The following is a 23396-nucleotide window of genomic DNA, read 5'->3' on the forward strand; positions in this document are numbered from 1 at the left end:
TTGTTGGCATACGGTTGCCGAAGATGGTTCTATGGGACAGAGATGAGGACTCCTTAGCCAAGGCTATGCGGCGTAAAGTAGCACACAACCTCAACAATCGAGGTATTACGTCGTCATCCAAATCCTTCTTAGCCTTTTCCAATACCACCATCATTTCTAAGTTGAATAATGTGGGTGTTAGTATTGGAAAGAATCAGAAGGAGATTTCTATTTTGACTAACGCTTTGAAACATTTGGAATATGACCGATTAAAAGTTACTCCACGTGTTTCTAGCAAGTCTTATGTCTCCCGTACTGATGATGAGGAGCTACATGCTGATAACCCACAAGTGTAGGGGATCGCAACAGCTTTCGAGGGTAAAGTATTCAACCCAAATTTATTGATTCGACACAAGGGGAGCCAAAGAATATTCTTGAGTATTAGCAGTTGATTTGTCAATTCAACCACACCTGGATAACTTAATATCTGCAGCAAAGTATTTAATAGCAAAGGTGGTATGATAATAAAGGTAACGGTAGCAAAAGTAAAGATAAATGTTTTTGGGTTTTTGTAGTAGTTGTAACAGTAGCAACGGAAAAGTAAATAAGCGAAGAACAATATATGAAAAGCTCGTAGGCAATGGATCAGTGATGGATAATTATGCCGGATGCGATTCCTCATGTAATAGCTATAACATAGGGTGACACAGAACTAGCTCCAATTCATCAATGTAATGTAGGCATGTATTCCGTAAATAGTCATACGTGCTTATGGAAAATAACTTGCATGACATCTTTTGTCCTACCCTCCCGTTGCAGCGGGGTCCTTACGGAAATTAAGGGATATTAAGGCCTCCTTTTAATAGAGAACCGGAACAAAGCATCAGCATATAGTGAATACATGAACTCCTCAAACTATGGTCATCACCGAGAAGTATCCCAATTATTGTCACTTCGGGGTTGTCGGATCATAACACATAATAGGTGACTATAGACTTGCAAGATAGGATCAAGAACACACATATAGTTCAGATCTGAAATCATGGCACTCGGGCCCTAGTGACAAGCATTAAGCATAGCAAAGTCATAGCAACATCAATCTCAGAACATAGTGGATACTAGGGATCAAACCCTAACAAAACTAACTTGATTACATGGTAAATCTCATCCAACCCATCACCATCCAGCAAGCCTACGATGGAATTACTCACGCACGGCGGTGAGCATCATGAAATTGGTGATGGAGGATGGTTGATGATGATGACGGCGATGAATCCCCCTCTCCGGAACCCCGAATGGACTGTAGATCAGCCCTCCCAAGAGAGATTAGGGCTTGGCAGCGGCTCCGTGTCGTGAAACGCGATGAAACTTTCTCCCTGATTTTTTTCTCCCCGAACGTGAATATATGGAGTTGGAGTTGACGTCGGTGGAGGTCCAGGGGGCCCACAAGATAGGAGGCCTCGCCCTAGGGGGGGAGCGCCCCCCTGTCTCGTGGACAGCCTATGGGCCCCCTGGCATTGATTCTTTCGCCAAAAATTCTTATTAATTCCAAAAAGTGCCTCCGTGGATTTCCAGGACATTCCGAGAACTTTTCTTTTCTACACATAAAACAACATCATGGTAGTTCTACTGAAAACAGCGTCAGTCCGGGTTAGTTTCATTCAAATCATGCAAGTTAGAGTCCAAAACAAGGGCAAAAGTGTTTGGAAAAGTAGATACGTTGGATACATATCAACTCCCCCAAGCTTAAACCTTTGCTTGTCCTCAAGCAATTCAGTTGATAAACTGAAAGTGATAAAGAAAAACTTTTACAAACTCTGTTTGCTCTTGTTGTTGTAAACATGAAAAGCCAGCATTCAAGTTTCAGCAAATATTATGAACTAACCATACTCACAATAACACTTAGCTCTCACAATTACTCATATCAATAACACAATCAGCTAGCGAGCCATAATAATAAAACTCGGATGACAACACTTTCTCAAAATAATTATAACATGATATAACAAAATGGTATCTCGCTAGCCCTTTCTGAGACCGCAAAACATAAATGCAGAGCACCTTTAAAGATCAAGGACTGACTAAATATTGTAATTCATGGTAAAGAGATCCAGTCAAGTCATACCCAATATAAACCAATAATAATGAATGCAAATGACAGTGTCTCTCCAGCGGGTGCTTTTAAATAAGAAGGGTGATGACTCAACATAAAAGTAAAGAGATAAGCCCTTCGCAGAGGGAAGCGGGGATTTGTAGAGGTGCCATAGCTCGATTTTAAAATAGAGATTGAATAACATTTTGAGCGGCATACTTTTGCTGTCAACGCAACAACTATGAGATGGTTGTATCTTCCATACTACATGCATTATAGGCAGTTCCCAAACAGAATGGTAAAGGTTTATACTCCCCCAACCACCAACAAGCATCAATCCATGGCTTGCTCGAAACAACGAGTGCCTCCAACATACAACAGCCCTGGGGGAGTTTTGTTTAATTATTTTGATTTGCTTTGATCTTTTTGGATCATGGGACTGGGCATCCCGGTTACCGGCCCTTTCTCGTGAATGAGGAGTGGAGTCCACTCCTCTTGAGAATAACCCACCTAGCATGGAAGATATAGGCAGCCCTAGTTGTAACATGAGCTGCTCGAGCATACAAAACAGAATTTCATTTGAAGGTTTGGAGTTTGGCACATACAAATTTACTTGGAATGGCAAGTAAATACCGCATATAGGAAGGTATAGTGGACTCATATGGAACAACTTTGGGGTTTAAGGAGTTTGGATGCACAAGCTGTATTCCCGCTTAGTACAGGTGAAGGCTAGCAAAAGACTGGGAAGCGACCAACTGAGAGAGCGACAACAGTCATAAACATGCATTAAAATTAATTTACACCGAATACAAGCATAAGTAGGATATAATCCACCATGAACATAAATATCGTGAAGGCTATGTTGATTTGATTCAACTACATGCGTGAACATGTGCCAAGTCGAGTCACTCAATTCATTCAAAGGAGGATACCACCCCACCATACCACATCATAATCATTCTAATAGCATGTTGGCACGCAAGGTAAACCATTATAACTCATAGCTAATCAAGCATGGCACAAGCAACTATAATCTCTAAATGTCATTGCAAATATGTTTACTTCATAATAGCTGACTCAGGAACGATGAATCATCATATTTACAAAAACAAGAGAGGTCGAGTTCATACCAGCTTTTCTCATCCCAATAAGTCCATCATATATCATCATTATTGCTTTTCACTTGCACGACCGAACGATGTGTATAATAATAAGAGTGCATATGCATTGGACTAAGCTGGAATCTGCAAGCATTCAACTCAAGAGAGAAGACAAGTAATATAGGCTCTAAGTTAAATAAACAATCATGCATATAAGAGCCACTATGCATTTTCAATATAGTCTTCTCGACCCCCAAAGGAAAGAAAATAAAATAAAATAAAACTATTTACACGGGAAAGCTCCCAACAAGTAAGAAGAAGAACTAGAAATCTTTTTGGGTTTTCATTTTAATTTCTACTACAAGCATGGAAATTAAACTAACTAATTTTTTTGGTTTTTCTTAAGGTTTATCAAACACACAAGAAGAAAACTAGAAAAAGAAATTTAAGCTAACATGGATAATACAATGAAAGAGTATGAGCACCGAGGACTAGTGTGTGAACATGAATGTAAAGTCGGTGAGAAATACGTACTCCCCCAAGCTTAGGCTTTTGGCCTAAGTTGGTCTAGTACCAAGGACCGCCGCTACTCTCCCCGGTGTACTGGGAGGTGTAATTAGGATACCACTGGTTGGTCATCTCCAGATCCCACTGGACAGATGATGCACGATAAGGATCCAGTTCAGGTTCCGGCTCAAGTCCAGGGTCTGGAGTAAAAGCTTGAGCTCGATGATTGTTCACCGCTTCCAGCGTGACAAGACGATTTTATGCAAGCAAATCAAACAACAGAGGCGCAGGCAAAATAATAATCTCAATGTGTTTCTTATTAAATCTAAGTTTATACAAGAGCATCTTTTCTTCATTGTCAACAATAAACTTGTGTGCTACCATTCTCTTGTAATCTAAAATGTGTTTCTTATCGTACATCCACGTTGATGGAGACTTCAACCCACGAAGAGTAACAGTTGCGCGAGTCCACGGAGGGCTCCACCCACGAAGGGTCCACGAAGAAGCAACCTTGTCTATCCCACCATGGCCGTCGCCCATGAAGGACTTCCCTCACTAGCGGTAGATCTTCACGAAGTAGGCGATCTCCTTGCCCTTACAAACTCCTTGGTTCAACTCCACAATCTTGTCGGAGACTCCCAAGTGACACCTTGCCAATCTAGGAGACACCACTCTCTAAGAAGTAACAAATGGTGTGTTGATGATGAACTCCTTGCTCTTGTGCTTCAAATGATAGTCTCCCCAACACTCAACTCTCTCTCATAGGATTTGGATCTGGTGGAAAGAAGATTTGAGTGGAAAGCAACTTGGGGAAGGCTAGAGATCAAGATTCATATGGTAGGAATGGAATATCTTGGCCTCAACACATGAGTAGGTAGTTCTCTCTCAGAAAATGTATGCTGGAAGTGTAGGTTCAGTCTGATGGCTCTCTCCACGAATGAAGAGGAGGTGGAGGGGTATATATAGCCTCCACACAAAATCTAACCGTTACACACAATCTACCAAACTCGATGGGACCGAATCGTTAAACTCGGTCAGACCGATTTAGCAAATAATGTGACCGTTAGGTTTTTCGGTGGGACCGAAATGCAACTCGGTGAGACCGATATGGTTAGGGTTAGGGCATAACGTAATCTCGGTAAGACCGATTACACAAACTTGGTGAGACCGATTTTGGTAATGAGCTTTCCAGAGAGTTGGTCAAGCAAACTCGGTTGGACCGATTACACAAACTCGGTGGGACCGATTTTGGTAATGAGTCAACCAGGAAGTTTGCATTGTAATCTCGGTAGTACCGATTGCTCAAACTCGGTGAGACCGATTTTGATAATGGACATACATAGAGAGATTACAATCCCATCTCGGTGAGACCGAGATCCCTATCGGTGAGACTGATTTGCCTAGGGTTTGTGGCAGTGGCTATGACATCAAAACTCGGTGGCGCCGGATAGAAAGAATCAGTGGGGACGAGTTTGACTTTAGGTTTTAGGACATATGTGTGTAAGTGGGAAAGCAGTTGAGGGTTTTGGAGCATATCACTAAGCACCGTGGAGCAAGAAACTCATTAAGCAACACCTCATCCCTCCTTGATAGTATTGGTTTTTCCTATAGACTCAATGTGATCTTGGATCACTAAAATGGAAAATGAAGAGTCTTGAGCTTGAAGCTTGAGCTAATCCTTTGTCCTTAGCATCCTGAAGGAGTTCCCACATCCTTTAGTCCATGCCACTCCATTGTTGAACTTATCTGAAACATACTAGATAAAAGTGTTAGTCCAACAAGAGATATGTTGACATTAATTACCAAAACCACCTAGGGAGCACTTGTGCTTTCACCAGGAGATAGGGGGCGCGTGCCCCCCCTACAGGGCGCGACCCCCTATCTCGTGGACCCCTCGAGCACCTCCCGACCAACTTCTTTCGCCTATATATGCCTACGTACCCTAAAACCATCAGAAATCAAGTTAGATCGGGAGTTCCGCCGCCGCAAGCCTCTGTAGCCATCAAAAACCTCTCAGGAGCCCGTTCTGGCACCCTGCTGGAGGGGGAATCCATCACCAGTGGCCATCTTCATCATCCTGGCGCTCTCCATGACGAGGAGAGAGTAGTTCACCCTCGGGGCTGAGGGTATGTACCAGTAGCTATGTGTTTGATCTCTCTCTCTCTCTCTCTCTCTCTCTCTCTCTCTCTCTCTCTCTCTCTCGTGTTCTCTCTATGACACAATCTTGATGTATCGCGAGCTTTGCTATTATAGTTGGATCTTATGATGTTTCTCCCCCTCTACTTTCTTGTGATGAATTGAGTTTCCCTCTTGAAGTTATCTTATCGGATTGAGTCTTTACTTTGAGAACACTTGATGTATGTCTTGCCGTGTTTATCTGTGGTGACAATGGGATATCACGTGCCTCTTGATGTATGTTTGGGTGACCAACTTGAGGGTTCCGCCCATGAACCTATGCATAGGGGTTGGCACATGTTTTCTTGACTCTTTGGTAGAAACTTTGGGGCACGCTTTGAAGTACTTTGTGTTGGTTGGATGAATCTGAGATTGTGTGATGCATATCATATAATCATGCCCATGGATACTCGAGGTGACAATGGAGTATCTAGGTGACATTAGGCTTTTGGTTGATTTGTGTCTTAAGGTGTTATTCTAGTACGAACTCTTTTATAGATTGATCCAAAATAATAACTTTGAGGTGGTTTCATACCCTACCATAATCTCTACGTTTGTTCTCCGCTATTAGTGGCTTTGGAGTGAATCTTTATTGCATGTTGAGGGCTTGTTATATGATCTATCTATGTTATTATTGTTGAGAGAACTTGCACTAGTGAAAGTATGAACCCTAGGCCTTGTTTCCTATCATTGCAATAGGATTTACGCTCACTTTTATCATTCGTTACCTTGCTGTTTTTATTATTTTAGATTACAAATACCTATATCTACCATCCATATTGCACTTGTATCACCATCTCTTTGCCGAACTAGTGCACCTATACAATTTACCATTGTATTGGGTGTGTTGGGGACACAAGAGACTCTTTGTTATTTGGTTGCAGGGTTGTTTGAGAGAGACCATCTTCATCCTACGCCTCCTACGGATTGATAAACCTTAGGTCATCCACTTGAGGGAAATTTGCTACTGTCCTACAAACCTGTGCACTTGCAGGCCCAACAACGTCTACAAGAAGAAGGTTGTGTAGTAGACATCAAGCTCTTTTCTGGCGCTGTTGCCGGGGAGGTGGGTGCTTGAAGATATATCTTTAGATCTTGCAATCAAATCTTTTTGTTTCTTGTTTTATCACTAGTTTAGTTTATAAAAGAAAATTAAAAAATGGAGTTAAGTTTGTCTCATACACTTCGTCTTTTTAATATCTTTCGTGAGTATGATGGAAAGGAAAATTGTGCTCAAGTGCTAGAAGAAGAATGCATTAAAATGCTTGGTACTAAATCTTTGAATGATGAGCATGATTGCAATGTTGTTAGTATGAACTCTTTGAATATCCTTAGTACTAATGATGATTGCACTAGTTATGATGAAAATGTCTCCTATAAGCATGTTGATTTTTGTGGAGTAGATTGGATTTGCATGGACACACCAAATAGAGAAAATAGATATTGCAAGAGCCATAAGTATTTGAAAACTAAAGGTTTGCAAGAAAGTCTTGATGAGTGTGCTAGAAGATTCAATATTTTGTGTGCTCCTTGTGAACTTTGCAATGAACGTGGTCATTTAAATCTCCAATGCAAATTGTTTTATGATCGAATCATGTCCAAAAATTGTGATAGCTTGATTACCCTTGGGCATCATAAAGAGCTTAGTCTTCTTTTGGGGTATGAAGAAATGAAACGTATAACCGAGGGTATTCCAAAATTTAATCTTGGTAGATTTCTTGATTTTGATCTAGAGGATATTTATATGTTTTGTGCGGAGAATTGCATTGAAAATCCTTATATTGCCAATTACCTAAAGAAAAGAAAGCAAATAGAAGATGATGAGAATACTAATGAAAGGGAAGAGACTTCCCAATCTCCTCCTATTATTTCTTATGATGAATCAGGTAACGAGGAGGAGCTTTCTATTCAACCAATCTCGTCTATAAGGAGCTCAAAGAGGAAGGTTGAACCCACACGTAATATGAAGAAGAAAAAGAAAAGAAGGAGAAACAAAGGTAAAAAGGTATCCCTCCCAAATGATGTTGCTCCTACTACTCATTGTGATGATGATAATTGCTTTACTATAGGTGCTATCCATATTTTTAATGATGAGAGTGATTATGCTTATGATATGAAAGGGCCCAAGCTTGGGTAAGCTATGTTTGATGAGGATGAAATATTTGAGACTATATTTGCTGAAATTAATGTTTGTCCCAAGCTTGGGGATGCTATGTTTAATGAAGATGATATTTTTAGCATCCCAAGTTTTGATATGCAAAGTTGTTATGATGATAGCATGCCTCCTACCTATGATGATTATATTGATGAAAGTGGGTTCGGAAGAGTGTCAACTTTAGGAAGTAGCGATCCCACTATTTTGGAGGATGTTGAATTTTATCGTGATGAATACGAAAGTGAATTTGGAAGAGTGTCAACTTTATTTAGTGATTCCACTATCTTGGGAGAGGTTTCAATCGATTATGATGAGAACGAAGTTGCTACTTATGATGATTATTGTGATGAAACTTATGCTATAAAAAGTAGTGATGATTATATTTACAAATCTTGTGATGATTATGATTACCCTTTTTCTGAACATTACTCTTTTAATGTGGAAACAATTTTTATTGTTCAAGTATCTTATGATACTCCCACTATTCCGAATGAGAAGAATTTTGTTTATGTGGAGAGTAGTAAAAATTCTATGCTTGTAGATCATGAAAAGAATGCTTTAGGTGCTGGTTATATTGTTGAATTCATTCATGATGCTACTGAAAATTATTATGAGGGAGGAATATATGCTTGTAGGAATTGCAATTATATCAAGTTTCCTCTCTATGTGTTGAAAATCTTGAAGCTATGCTTGTTTTACCTTCCTATGCTTGTTGATTATTGTTCCCATAAGTTGTTTTCTCACAAAACCCTATGCATAGGAAGTGGGTTAGACTTAAATGTGCTAGTCATATGCTTCATGATGCTCCCGTTATGTTTCAATTCTTATCCTTTATGTGAGCATCATTGCCATCATCATGCCTAGCTAGAAAGGCATTAAAGAGAAGCGCTTGTTGGGAGACAACCCAATATCTATCCTTACTGTTTGTGTGTCCACATGATTATGCTACTGTAGTAATCATGTTTTATAGCTTTTGTTTCAATAAAGTGCCAAGTAAGACCTTTAGGATAGCTTACGGTGATAGTTGTGTTGATCCTGCTGAAAATCAGAAACTTTTGCACCTAGTAAATTAGTTTTGTTAATTCACAGAAATGTGCTTCTTATCTGATTATTTTTGCTATGGGTTGGTACACAAATATCTTAGGACGTCCTAATTTGGTAGTATTTTTGGAGTTCCATAAGTATACGTTTGATACAGATTACTACAGATTGTTCTGTTTTTGACAGATTCTGTTTTCTATGTGTTGTTTGCTTATTTTGATGAATCTATGAGTAGTATTGGAGGTATGAACCATAGATAAGTTTGAATACAGTAGATATTACACCAATATGAATTTAGAATGAGTTCATTACAGTACCTAAGCGGTTGTTTTATTTTTTTATACTAATGGAGCTTACGAGTTTTCTGTTGAGTTTTGTGTTGTGGAGTTTTCAAGTTTTGGGTAAAGATTCGATGGACTATGGAATAAGGAGTGGCAAAAGCCTAAGCTTGGGGATGACCAAGGCACCCCAAGGTAATATTCAAGGACAACCAAGAGCCTAAGCTTGAAAATCAGAAACTTTTGCACCCAGTAAATTAGTTTTGTTAATTCGCAGAAATGTGCTTCTGATTTGATTCTTTTTGCTATGGATTGGTACACAAATTTATTAGGACTTCCTAATTTGGTAGGATGTTTGGAGTTCCATAAGTATACGTTTGCTACAGATTACTACAGACTGTTCTGTTTTTAACAGATTCTGTTTTCTATGTGTTGTTTGCTTACTTTGATGAATCTATGAGTAGTATCGGAGGGTATGAACCACAGATAAGTTGGAATACAGTAGATATTACACCAAAATGAATTTAGAATGAGTTCATTACAGTACCTAAGTGGTGGTTTTATTTTCTTATACTAACGGAGCTTACAAGTTTTCTGTTGAGTTTTGTGTTGTGGAGGTTTCAAGTTTTGGGTAAAGATTCGATGGACTATGGAATAAGTATTGGCAAGAGCCTAAGCTTGGGGATGCCAAAGGCACCCCAAGGTACTATTCAAGGACAACCAAGATCCTAAGCTTGGGGATGCCCCGGAAGGCATCCCCTCTTTCGTCTTCGTCTATCGGTAACTTTACTTGGAGCTATATTTTTATTCACCACATGATATGTGTTTTGCTTGGAGTGTCATTTTCTTTCGTTAGTATTTGCTTGATGTTATTTATAATAATGTTTTGCATCTTTAGTTTCAATAAAGAAGTCAAGGATAGCCTTTGCCATGCTTATTTTGCTAGTATACATGTTGCTGTTTGAAAACAGAAAGTTTACCGCTGTTGCAAAAATTCCCTACAAAAGTCAGAGGATGATATAATGTTGAAACTTTTTGCATAATGATATATTATAAATTTACTACAGTGGTAATTTTAGTTCATAATTTTTGGAGTTAGGGAAGTATTGATACTCCTGCATTCTTTACAGACTGTACTGTTTTGGCAGATTGCTGTTATGTTTGCATTGTTTGCATATGTTTGCTTGTTTAATGATTCTATTTGAGGATAGGAGTATTAAACATGCAGAGGCATTTAGTATGCATTGTTGAATAATAATTTTAGTGATTTGTTACAGTAGAAAATGATAAGGTTTTGCATTGGTTTATACTAACCTATCTCACGAGTTCTTGTTGAGTTTGTTGTGGATGAAGCTTTTGATAAAAAGAGAAACCATGGTATGAGAGGAATTAAGGAGACACAAAAGTTCAAGCTTGGGGATGCCCAAGGCACCCCAAGATAATATTTCAAGAAGTCTCAAGCATCTAAGCCTGGGGATGCCCCGGTAGGCATCCCACCTTTCTTCTCCAACAATTATCGGTTAGTATCGGTTGAGCCTAAGTTTTTGCTTCTCCACATGAGTTGTGATATCCTTGCAATGTCACTTTATTTTGTTTTGCTTGCTGTTTGAATACAATACCAAGTTCTGAAATTCCTTAATGTTTGAAGATATATACATAGTTGCACAATTATTCTACTACTCATTGATCTTCACTTATATCTTTCGGAGTAGTTTGTCATTTGCTCTAGTGCATCACTTATATCTTTTAGAGCACGGCGGTGGTTATATTTTGAAGAAATTATTAGTCTCTCATGCTTCACTTATATTATTTTGAGAGTATTTTATAACAACATGGTATTTGCTATGGTCATAAAGTTGGTCCTAGAATGATGAGCATCCAAGTTGGCTATAATAAAAACTATCATAGAAAGTGAATTGGATGCTATGATCAATTTGATGCTTGATAATTGTTTTGAGATATGGAGGTAGTGATATTAAAGTCATGCTAGTTGGGTGATTATGAATTTAAAGAATGCTTGTGTTGAAGTTTGTGATTCCCGTAACATGGACGTATGGTGAACCGTTTTGTGATAAAGTTGGAGCACAATTTTATTTATTGAGTTCTTCCTTATGAGTGGCGGTCGGGAACGAGTGATGATCTTTTCCTACCAATCTATCCCCCTAGGAGCATGCGCTTAGTGCTTTGGTTTTTGATGACTTCTAAATTTTTGCAATAAGTGCATGAGTTCTTTTGACTAATGTTGAGTCCATGGATTATACGCACTCTCACCCTTCCACCATTGCTAGCCTCTCTTGTACCGGCAACTTTCGCCGGTACCATACACCCACCATATACCTTCCTCAAAAAAGCCACCATAACTACCTATTATGGCATTTCCATAGCCATTCCGAGATATATTGCCATGCAACTTTCCACCGTTCCGTTCATATGACACGCATTACTTTTGTCATATTGCTATTTGCATGATCATGTAGTTGACATTGTATTTGTGGCAAGGCCACCTTCATAATTTTCATACATGTCGCTCTTGATTCATTGCATATCCCGGTACACCGCCGGAGGCATTCATATAGAGTCATATATTTTTTCTAGCTTTGAGTTGTAATTCTTGAGTTGTAAATCCATAAAAGTGTGACGATCTTCATTATTAGAGCATTGTCTCAGTGAGGAAAGGATGATGAAGACTATGATTTCCCCACAAGTCGGGATGAGACTTCAGACTTTACAAAGAGAAAAAAAGGATAAAGGCCAAAAAGAAAAAAGAAAAGAGAAAAGGCCAAATAAAAAAAGAGAAAATAAAAAAAATGAGAGAAAAAGAGAGAAGGGACAATGCTACTATCTATTTTTCCACACTTGTGCTTCAAAGTAGCACCATGATCTTCATGATAGAGAGTCTCATATGTTGTCACTTTCATATACTAGTGGGAATTTTTCATTATAGAACTTGGCTTGTATATTCCAATGATGGGCTTCCTCAAAATGCCCTAGGTCTTCGTGAGCAAGCGAGTTGGATGCACACCCACTTACTTTCTTTTGTTGAGCTTTCATATATTTATAGCTCTAGTGGATCCGTTGCATGGCAATCCCTACTCACTCACATTGATATCTATTAATGGGCATCTCCATAGCCCTTGATACGCCTAGTTGATGTGAGACTATCTTCGCCTTTTTGTCTTCTCCACAATCACCATTCTATTCCACATATAGTGCTATGTCCATGGCTCACGCTCATGTATTGCGTGAAAATTGAAAGAGTTTGAGATTATTAAAGTATGAAACAATTGCTTGGCTTGTCATCGGGGTTGTGCATGATTAAATACTTTGTGTGATGAAGATAGAGCAACAGCCAGACTATATAATTTTGCAGGGATAACTTTCTTTGGCCATGCTATTTTGAGAAAACATGATTACTTTGATTAGAATGCTTGAAGTATTACTATTTCTTATGTCAATATGAACTTTTATTTTGAATCCTTTGGATCTTAACATTCATGCTACAATAAAGAAAATTACATTGAGAATTATGCTAGGTAGCATTCCACATCAAAAATTCTGTTTTTATCATTTACCTACTCGAGGACGAGTAGGAATTAAGCTTGGGGATGCTTGATACATCTCCAATGTATCTATAATTTTTGATTGTTCCATGCTATTATATTACCCCTTTTGGATGTTTATGGGCTTTATTTTACACATTTATATCATTTTTGGGACTAACCTACTAACCGGAGGCCCAGCCCATATTGCTGTTTTATTGCCTGTTTCAGTATTTCCAAAAAAAGGATTATCAAACGGAGTCCAAACGGAATGAAACCTTCAGCAACATGTTTTTTGGAAGATTATCATCCTGGAGGCTTGGAGATCAAGTCAAAAGATCCTCGAGGAGCCCAGGAGATAGGGACGCCCCCCCCCCTACAGGGTGCGGCCCCCTGTCTCGTGGACCCCTCGAGCACCTCCCGACTGACTTCTTTCACCTATATATGCCTACGTACCCTAAAACCATCAGAAATCAAGATAGATCGGGAGTTCCGCCGCCGCAAGCCTCTGTAGCCATCAAAAACCTCTCGGGAGCCCGTTCCGGCACCCTGCCGGAGGGGGAATCCATCACCGGTGGCCATCTTCATCATCCTGGCGCTCTCCATGACGAGCAGAGAGTAGTTCACCCTCGGGGCTGAGGGTATGTACCAGTAGCTATGTGTTTGATCTCTCTCTCTCTCTCTCTCTCTCTCTCTCTCTCTCGTGTTCTCTCTATGGCACGATCTTGATGTATCCCGAGCTTTGCTATTATAGTAGGATCTTATGATGTTTTCCCCCCTCTACTTTCTTGTGATGAATTGAGTTTCCCTCTTGAAGTTATCTTATCGGATTGAGTCTTTACTTTGAGAACACTTGATGTATGTCTTGCCGTGTTTATCTGTGGTGACAATGGGATATCACGTGCCTCTTGATGTATGTTTTGGTGACAAACTTGCGGGTTCCGCCCATGAACCTATGCATAGGGGTTGGCACAAATTTTCTTGACTCTCCGGTAGAAACTTTGGGGCACTATTTGAAGTACTTTGTGTTGGTTGGATGAATCTGAGATTGTGTGATGCATATCGTATAATCATGCCCATGGATACTTGAGGTGACAATGGAGTATCTAGGTGACATTAGGGTTTTGGTTGATTTGTGGCTTAAGGTGTTATTCTACAATGTCGGGGGTTGGGTGCGACATATGCCAAAGGATGGCTTATCATGGTGCGGGCGAGTAGAACGTCGCCGGTGCCTAGAAACGGGATGAGGCGAAGACATGCACGCCGGCGGATCTTACCCAGCTTCAGGGCTCTCCGAGGAGATAACACCCCTACTGCTGCTCTGCGGGGTCTCCGCATGGTCACTATGGCAAAGTGAATACAAGGTTGCTCCTAGAGCTGTTTCTGGAAGAAGGAGAAGGCGAGGCTTGCTCTCTCCCTCCGATATGGTCTGTCTAATGCTAGATGATTCCGAACCCTTTGCATGGGTGCCCTGGGGGGTTTATATAGGCCTACCCCCCAGGGGTACAATGGTAAACCTGACTGGGAGCGGGTCCCAGCCGTCTGTCTCTCAGGCGTCGTCTTCTCCGCCGACTCCTGGGGCCCGCCGACTGGTGGGTCCCGCCGGCTGGCCCGGTACGAGGACGTCAGCCCTTGTCCGCTGCGGGCGGGTCGTGCCGGCTGCAGATTACTGTAGTCGTGCTTCTAATGATGCAGGCTTGGTCATGGGGTCATGGCAACAGTGCCGCCGCCTGTCGGGCGATCACTGTCGCCATGCCCCTATCGCGTCTGGTTAATGGCTTGTGGGACCCGTGGGAGGGGTTGGCCGACTCCTGGGGGCCGACTCCCAATGGGTCCGACTCTTGGCGCTCTCGCCGTCTTTGGTACTCTCGCTGACTGGTAGGCCCGCCGTCTTCGGGCCGTACAGACAGGTCGTCGTGGGTACAGGGCCCCGCCCCAAGGGCTGATGTCAGGGCTGGCATGGCGACTGGGCCGCGCCTCATGGAGATCTCCGCGAGTATGGCACACTGTGGCCATACCTGCCCTTAAATAACAGAGTGGTTGGAGTTGCAGGCCGACTTCCGTAGTCGGCCTCTGGGGAGTCGCCTCTGGGACTCAGCTTTCTCGGAGTCGCCTTGGGGACTCGGCTTGTCTTGGAGTCGCCTCCGGGACTCGGCTCATCTTGGAGTCGCCCCTGGGACTCGGCTCATCTTGGAGTCGCCTCCGGGACTCGGCTCATCTTGAAGTCGCCCCTGGGACTCGGCTTGTCTTGGAGTCGCCGCAGGTACTTGAGGGGCGGTCTGTCCCGATGTCTTGAAAGGTTCTAGGGCTCGGGTTGGCCTACCCGTGGCCCATTACTCTGACAGTAGTCCCCGAAGCTAGTGAGGCTCCGAGGATGATAAGTTGCGGGCCTCAACAGTTTCATTCACCCGGTGGTAGGATTTAGGCCTTGCTCGCCGTCTTCCTTCGAGCCGACTGGCCGGAGTCAGACTCACAGAGGGTCGTCTTGCCTCAAACCGACTAGGTGGAGTCGGATTCCCTGAGGGCCGTCTTGCCCCCCAAAGAGTTTAAAAGCCGCGGCGGGAACCAGGAGGCGTGCCTGATAAGCTTCCCGCGGTCGCCCGCCTCGACCCCATCGCATGGCACCACGTGGCAGGAGCAGTCTGCCTGCCCACGCGTGCGACGGGATTGGCCGTCAGGCGGGGCCCGCCACTACCGCGCCTCGGCTCGCGAACGGATCCGTTGCGGCTGGGCGGACGGTTGGGTTCCCCATGTCGTTACTGCGTGCAGTAACTTCATGGGGTAAATCATGGGGGGCGTGGGGTCCTGCGCGCAGTTAATCCCACGCCGCCCCCTCGGCTTCTCAGCCCGCAGGCCTATAAGTAGGCGGGGGGGGGAGGGGGGCTGGACGGGAACACACGCGCCCATTCCTCCCTGCTCCCCTGCTTCCTCCTGCTTCTTCTTCCTCCAGCCATCACCGCACCAAGCCGCCCCGCACCCGTAGCGATGAGTTCCTCCTCTGCCGCCGCGGCTCTTGCCGTGCGTTCTGGCGTGTGGGACGGCTCCGAACTGGACGACGACACCATCGAGCACCTCCGCAAGACGCGCCGGCTCCCCGGCGCGAACTTGGTGCGAGCCGCGCCCCGCCGGTGGGGGAAATAAGACCGGCGCCGGAGGAGGACGAGCGGGTCGTCTTCCGCTCGCACCTCATGCGCGGGCTGGGCCTGCCGGCGAGCGCATTCTTCCACTCCTTCCTGGAGTTCAACGGGCTCCAGCCGCACCACCTCACTCCCAACACGGTGGTGCTGCTGGCCACCTTCGCCACCCTGTGCGAGGGTTTTCTCGGCGTTCTCCCCACCATCGAGCTATGGGGAGAGTTCTTTCAGTCGAAACTCGGCACACACATCGCCGGCATACCTGCTCAGTGCGCGCCTTCATCGCAATGCGAGGATCGACCGCCGACAACCCCTTCCCCTCCATCACGCTGATCAAGTCGGTGAAGATGTGGTAGCGGTCGTACTTCTACGTGAAGAACGTCACCCCGGACGGCGACTGGGTCAACTTGCCGCACTACGAAGCCGGCGCGCCGGCTGGGAGGCGTCCCAGCTGGTCCCATCGAGCCAAGACGCTGACTCCCGCAGGCGCCGCCGCCGTTGCGCGACTCTGAGTGTTGACGCAGTCGGAAGGCTTGGTTGGGGCCGACTTGCTGGCCGCCTTCGTGGCGCGCCGAGTCCTCCCACTCCAAGGCCGACCTCATCTGATCTGTCAGATGAGCGATCACCGGGACCTGAGCCGGATGTGCACCAGGGAGATGCCCCACGCGGAGGTGGCGAACATGGTGAATCACATCACGAACTGCGAGCCCGCGGTGGACTGGGAGTTCGGCAAAGAGCCGTACTCGCGCGCCAATCCTCTGCCTGTGGTAAGTCAAGTCTTTGTTCTTCTGTTTTTTCTTTGTAGCCGAATCCGACTTCTGATCTTCTTGGTTTTTTCGAATCAGAACCCCCTCATCCAGCCTGCAGCCGGCGCCACGGGACATCCCCGCGAGTTCGCTCCAGACCGAGCGAAAAGCGACGTCGACGACCCCGACTTGGGGGCGGCGGTGATGGAGGCCGACGCCGAAGGCGGAGGAGGAGGAGCGGAAGGCGGCTTCCGGCCCTCAGCGACCTTTGCCGACTGGCCAAAAGACGACGCCGAAGGGGAAGTCGTCCCGTGCCGCCAACCGAAAGCCGGCCATCCAGGCGCGAGTTCCTCCGCCGGCTTGGCTGGCCAAGTCGGCGCGAAGAAACGCTGGGCTGCGCCGAGTTCGCTCGGCGGCCGGCTGAAGAAGTTCAAGTGGGCGGCCACCGCGACCAAGCGGGAGGAGGCGGTCGCGAAGGTCAACCGCTTCCGCAAGGAAGTGAAGAAGCCGCCGCTAGTCTCTGCGTAAGCGTTCACCGCCTTTATCTTGTTTTCTTCGACGAATCTTTCCCGAGTCTTTTATATTCCCTTCTTTGCTTCAGGGCCCCTCTTTCTCTCGAGAGGGTCGCCGTCCCCTCTGTCATGGGGTCGGCCGAGACGGCCGCCAACACTCGGCGAATTGACCCTGACGCCGATCTTCGGGAGGCGACGGAGTGCAACGCGCGGGAGAAGCGCGATGAGGAGGAGGCCGAGCGTCTGGAGAAGGCGGAGGCCGAGAAAGCGGCGACCTCCGCCTAGAAGAAGCTGGAGGAGGCCGAAGCCGCCGCCGCGGCCAGACAGCGGGCAGAGGAGACCGCGCGCCGCCAGTTGGCGTTGCTTGTCGTCCCGCTGAACTCTGCGCCGCCTCCCCCGGAGTTCACGGGGTAGACTGGAGAAGTCGGCGGGGAGCACTCCATCATGGAGAGGGACGGTGGCGAGGCCTCCGCGTCGGGCACGGCCACGCCGCCTCCGCCGCATGGCAAGCTACCGGCGGGCCCGCCAGTGCCGCTGACTGAGGACGAGGCGGTGGCGAGGCTACTCCTTCAAGTCGCCTCGCCAGCGCGCCGCCGCCTTGAGAAGGCGGTTTCGGCGCCACGTCCCTTGGAAGCCGGCGTCGCCAGCTCGGCCATTCCAGATGCTGAGGCAACAAGCACTGCGCCTACTGGATGGGTGCGAGGGGGCGGCGATGGTCCGCTGAACCAGGCGCTCCTGGACGTGCAGGCGAAGCTGTGAGCTGAGGGCGAAGCCATCCAGGGCTGCACCAGGGCGCATCTGGCGTCGCGAGCGTCTATCCGGGTATGTTTTCTTTTTTGACTTTGTCTCTTCTCGTTCTTCTCTGTGGGGGCGCGCCAGCGCACCCACTGGGTGTAGTCCCCGAGTTTCGGGCCGGCTGCTGAGCAGGCGGCCCGGAACTCAATCTGGCGAGTTCCTCATTTTGGTCTTTGCTTGATTGTTTATCACAGGAGTATCACAACCTCCGCGTCACCGCCTTCAACCGCAATGTTGAACAGCTGGGGAAGCGGACTGCCGACTTATCAGAGAGCCGTAGTAAGTTATTCTTCTTTTTCGCGGGGGCGCGCTGGCGCACCCGCGGGCTGTAGTCCCCGAGATTCAGGCCGACTGCTGAGCAGTCGGGCCGGATCTTCCCGGCGACCTTCCTTGTTCATGACTTAGCGTCTTTTCTTTTTGTTCTTCAGAGGTCAATGCCGTCCTTCAGGAGCGGCTGGGCGAAGTCAGCACGGCCCTACGCACCAAGGAGGAGGAGTGCGGCAAGCTCACAACGGAGCGCGACTTGCTGGCCGCGCAGTTGGCGGAGCAGAAGGAGTTGCTTAAGGCGGCTCAGGTCAAGGCGGAGAAGAAAGAGACCGCTCTCCTGGCCGAGTTCGAGATAGAGCGCTCCTCCTAGACCGACAGGGAGGCGATGCTGACTTCCAGCTTCCACGAGATTGAAGATATTGTCGACGGTGAGTTTCCTTGTTTCTTTCTTCGAGCCGCCGACTGTATGTCGGGCCGACTCCTAATTCTTTCTTTTGCTTCTTTTTGTTTTGGGCAGACTTCTTCCCTGGCCAGTCGGAGGCGGTTACCCAAGCCATTGAGGCCGATCGCGAGGCGCGGAGGGCGAATGGCGAGGAGATCGCCGCCAACACCCCCCTGACCGTCGACGAGCAGCTCTTGAGCATCGAGACTCGTCTGCGGCCGTCCCACCAACTGCTGCGCCGGCTTCAATGCGCCGGTGCCCAGGCGATCTCCGCCCTATGGCCAGGCATACCGGCCCTGCGCACTCCCAGTCGGACTGCCGACTGGCTGGAGGTCGCAGGTGGCCGTCTTGAGGCTTGGAAGGGTTCCTCGGCCCGGGCTGGAGCGCGCCGGGCCTTGGAATTCGTCAAGGCTTGGTATCCAGGGCTGGACCTGGACCGGCTGGCCGCGTTCCGGTCAGAGGCCCAGGCAGAGCTGGCGGATGTGGAAGGCGCTCTCGTCGAGCGTGCAGTGGCGATCGACGACTACACCGACACCAGCGTCTTCGTTCCTGAGCGGGCCGCAAACAGCGAGGAGGTGCCTCCGGAGTGGTTCGGGATGAATTCGGACTACGACGAAGACTCGGCGGAGGTGATCGCCTCCAGCACCGAGGAGGAAGACGAGGCGGGGGATGGAGACGAGACGGAGGCGCCAGAAGACAGAGCGAACGACCAGCCTCAGCTCGACCGCGCCTCCAGCAACGAGCCGAGTCTGACCGGGCCGGCTGCCGCCAGAGATGATCAAGCCGAGATTGCCCAGCCGGCCGCTCCGGCGCCTGACACCGCCGTCTCCGCTGACCCTCCGAACCCATCTGCCGCTTCTTAGGCTTCCGTCTTGTTTTTACCTTATCTGCTTTCATAGTCTTTGAAGAACTTGTTAATTTGCATAATTCCACCCGCGGGGTGTATTTTGAACTTGGCCAGAGGCCTATGTTATGTAAATATCTATCCGTCTTCCATCCTTCCTTGCTTATTGCTCTTTTGGCTTTTTCCTTTGCCGCCTTTCCATAGTTGCCACTTTGCCAGACGAACAACTGCTCTGCGGACTGCCGCTAGGTCAAATGCTTGGCTACTTCAGGGAAGGCAAGTACTTGGCCTTTTTAGAGTCTTTTAACAAGTTGGATAGAAGGCGGCAAGCCGACTATTTTTAGGAGTCGGCTCTGCAAAAAGGGGCTGGAAGCCGGCTTGGGCTATGCTTTATGCTTTGAGTCCTTAGCCATTTTTCGTGTGCGCACTCGTTCTTGCTTACTCTCCGCCTACCAACAGTCGCTCTGTGAGCTGCGGCTTCCGACAGGAGATGGCTTAAGGGCAGCACACTACTTGTCCGACTTCAGGAAGCATTTCATAGCGCAAGACGGCGAGTCCCCGGGCCGACTAGCCGAACCCGGTGCCAAGCGGCATAACAAAGAGTAGCATACTCGGAGGCATAATTCTTATCATACAGATAACAAAAGAAAGGCAGTCCCCGAGCTCGTCTCGGGGGGCCCAAAGTCTCGGTACTTTAATACAAGGGATAGCATGATACATACTGCATCAACTGTAAAATCTTCGGAGAAGATTTGCGTTCCATGGTCGTTCCGACTCTTTGCCGGAGTCGTCCCTCTTGCATGCTCGGGGCTTCTGAGCGTCGATTAGGTAGTAGGAGTCATTACCCAGTACCTTGCTGATGATGAAGGGGCCTTCCCAAGGCGCCAACAACTTGTGCTGGCCGGTTGTTCGCTGAATCAGCTGGAGCACAAGGTCGCCCTCTTGGGAAGATCTCGGCCTGACCTTCCTGTTGTAGTATCGGCGCAGACTCTGCTGGTAGATGCTGGACCGGCTGAGTGCCAACAGCCGGCCCTCTTCCAGCAGGTCGACGCCGTCTTGACGTGCTTCTTCTGCTTCCTCTTTGGTGTACATGGTGACTCGTGGAGATTCGAATTCTATGTCCGTCGGGATGACGGCTTCGGCACCGTAGACGAGGAAGAAAGGCGTGAAGCCGGTTGACTTGTTTGGAGTCGTGCGCAGACTCCAGAGCACAGCTGGCAGCTCCTCAAGCCAACAGTCGGCCGAATGCTCGAGTGGTTCGACCAGTCGAGGCTTGATGCCGGACAGGATGAGGCCGTTTGCTCGCTCTACCTGGCCGTTTGACTGCGGATGGGCAACGGACGCTAAGTCCAGTCGGATGCCCTGCGTCGCGCAGAAACGGGCCAAGGTGCCTTTGGCAAAATTCGTGCCATTGTCGGTGATGATGATGTGCGGTATGCCGTACCGCACCGTGATGTCGGCGATGAAAGTCACTGCAGTCGGACCGTTCAACTTCTTGATGGGCTTTGCTTCTATCCACTTGGTGAACTTGGCCACCACGACAAGCAGATGAGTTAGGCCGCCTCGGGCCGTTTTGAATGGTCCCACCATGTCCAGGCCCCAAACTGCAAAGGGCCAGGCGATGGGGATTGTCTTCAGCGCAGAAGCCGGCTGAAGCGGCTTGGAGCGGAACTTTTGGCACCCCTTGCATTTTTGGACTAACTCCTTGGCCTCTTCCAGGGCAGTCGGCCAGAAAAAACCGTGCCGAAAGGCTTTGGCGACGAGTGCTCTTGAAGCCGCATGGTGGCCGCACTCGCCTTGATGGATGTCTCTGAGAATTGCTTGGCCTTGCTCTGGCTCCATGCAGCGCTGGTAGACTCCAGTGACGCTGCGCCTGACCAGCTCTCTGTTGATTATGGTGTAGGCTGCCGCTCGGTGTTGCACTTGCCGAGCCACGATTTCACCAGCTCACAGCTCTCTGTTTACTAGAAACTTGAGGATGGGTTGCGCCCATGAGGGTGCTGTTATTTCTTCAATTGCCACCACCGCGACTTGGACGAGGGCGGCCGGGCTGGGCGGCGGCGGGCTGGAGTCTGTGGCCGCTTGCTGAATTGACGAAGTCCCCGGGCCGACTGGCGCAGTCCCCGGGCCGACTGGCATAGTCCCCGAGCTGGGTTCTGAAGTCTTTGGGCCGGCTTCGCTCGTGATTTTCTTGGGGCCGTCTGCTGGGGCTCTTGAGTCGAACCCGACTTCTTCGGGGGGAGACGGCACAAACATGGAGTCTGATTCTGGGGAGGGCTTGATAGACGGCTTAAGGAGGCGCTAAAGAGCGGCGCCGGAAGGTATTGCTTGGCGGGTGGAGCCGACTCGTGCCAAGGCATCTGCTTGGTCGTTGTCGTTTCTTGGCACGTGAAGGAACTCACACCCCTCGAAGTATCCGCTGAGTTGCTGCACCAGGAAGCGGTAGCTCGCCATGTTTGCATATTTGGCGTCCCAGTCGCCAAATGACTGCTGGACCACCAAATCGGAGTTGCCATAGCACAGGATCCAGCGAATGCCGAGTTCTTTGGCAAGCCAGAGCCCATGAATGAGCGCTTCGTATTCGGCGACGTTGTTGGAGGCAGCGAAGTGGATCTGCAGCGCATACTTGAGCTTGTCGCCTTTAGGGGAGGTGAGAACGACGCCGGCTCCCAAGCCGGTGCGCATCTTGGAGCCGTCGAAATGCATCCGCCAATGGGTGGAGTTGGGCGCTGGTGGCAGGTACTGGGTCTCGGCCCAGTCGACAAGGAAGTCGGCCAGCGCTTGCGACTTGATGGCGGTGCGGGGCTGGTAGTAGATGGTGTAGGGAGCCAAATCTATGGCCCATTTGGCTACTCGGCCAGAAGCGTCTCGGCTTCCGATGATCTCGGCCAACGGGGCTGTGCAAACCATCGTAATTGGATGCTCTTGAAAGTAAGGCTTCAGCTTCTTGGCGGCAAAATGCACGCCGTAGCACATCTTCTGGTAGTGAGGGTAGTTCTGCTTGGAGGTCGACAGTACCTCACTCAGGTAATATACCGGTCTCTGGACAGGGAGCGCCTTGCCTTCCTCTTTGCGTTTGAGTACAATGACTGTGCTAACTACTCGGCTGGTGGCGGCGATGTATAGGAGCATGGGCTCTTTGGGAGTCGGAGCCGCCAACACAGGGGGAGTAGTCAACATCTTCTTTAGCTAGAGAAATGCTTCATCCGCCTTGTGGTTCCACTCAAAGAAGGTGGTCTTCTTCATTAATTGATACAAAGGGAGAGCTTTCTCGCCCAGCCGACTGATGAATCGGCTGATGGACGCCAAACAGCCGGTGAACTTCTGCACATCTAACAGTCGGCTGGGTACCTCCATCCTCTCGATGGCCTTGATCTTCACAGGGTTGCACTCTATGCCGCGTTCAGAGACCAGGAAGCCAAGGAGTTGGCCGGCTGGTACTCCAACAATGCACTTCTCAGGGTTAAGCCTGATCTGGAATCAGCGCAGGTTTTCAAAGGTCTCCTTGAGGTCTTCCAGTAGTGTCCCACGCCTCTCCGTCTTCACCACTACATCATCCACGTAGACATGGGCATTTCTGCCGAGTTGCTTGAGGAGGCACTTCTGCATGCAACGCTGAAAGGTGGCGCCGGCATTCCTCAAGCCGAACGTCATGGTCAGGTAGCAGAAGGCTCCGAACGGCATGATGAAGGCGGTCTTCAGTCTGTCAGATGGGTTCAGCTTGATCTGGTGATATCCTGAATATGCATCTAAGAAACTCAATAGCTCGCATCCGGCTGTGGAGTCTATC

This window comes from Triticum dicoccoides, chromosome 4B (assembly GCF_002162155.2).
Source record: "Triticum dicoccoides isolate Atlit2015 ecotype Zavitan chromosome 4B, WEW_v2.0, whole genome shotgun sequence".
Lineage (NCBI taxonomy): Eukaryota > Viridiplantae > Streptophyta > Magnoliopsida > Poales > Poaceae > Triticum > Triticum dicoccoides.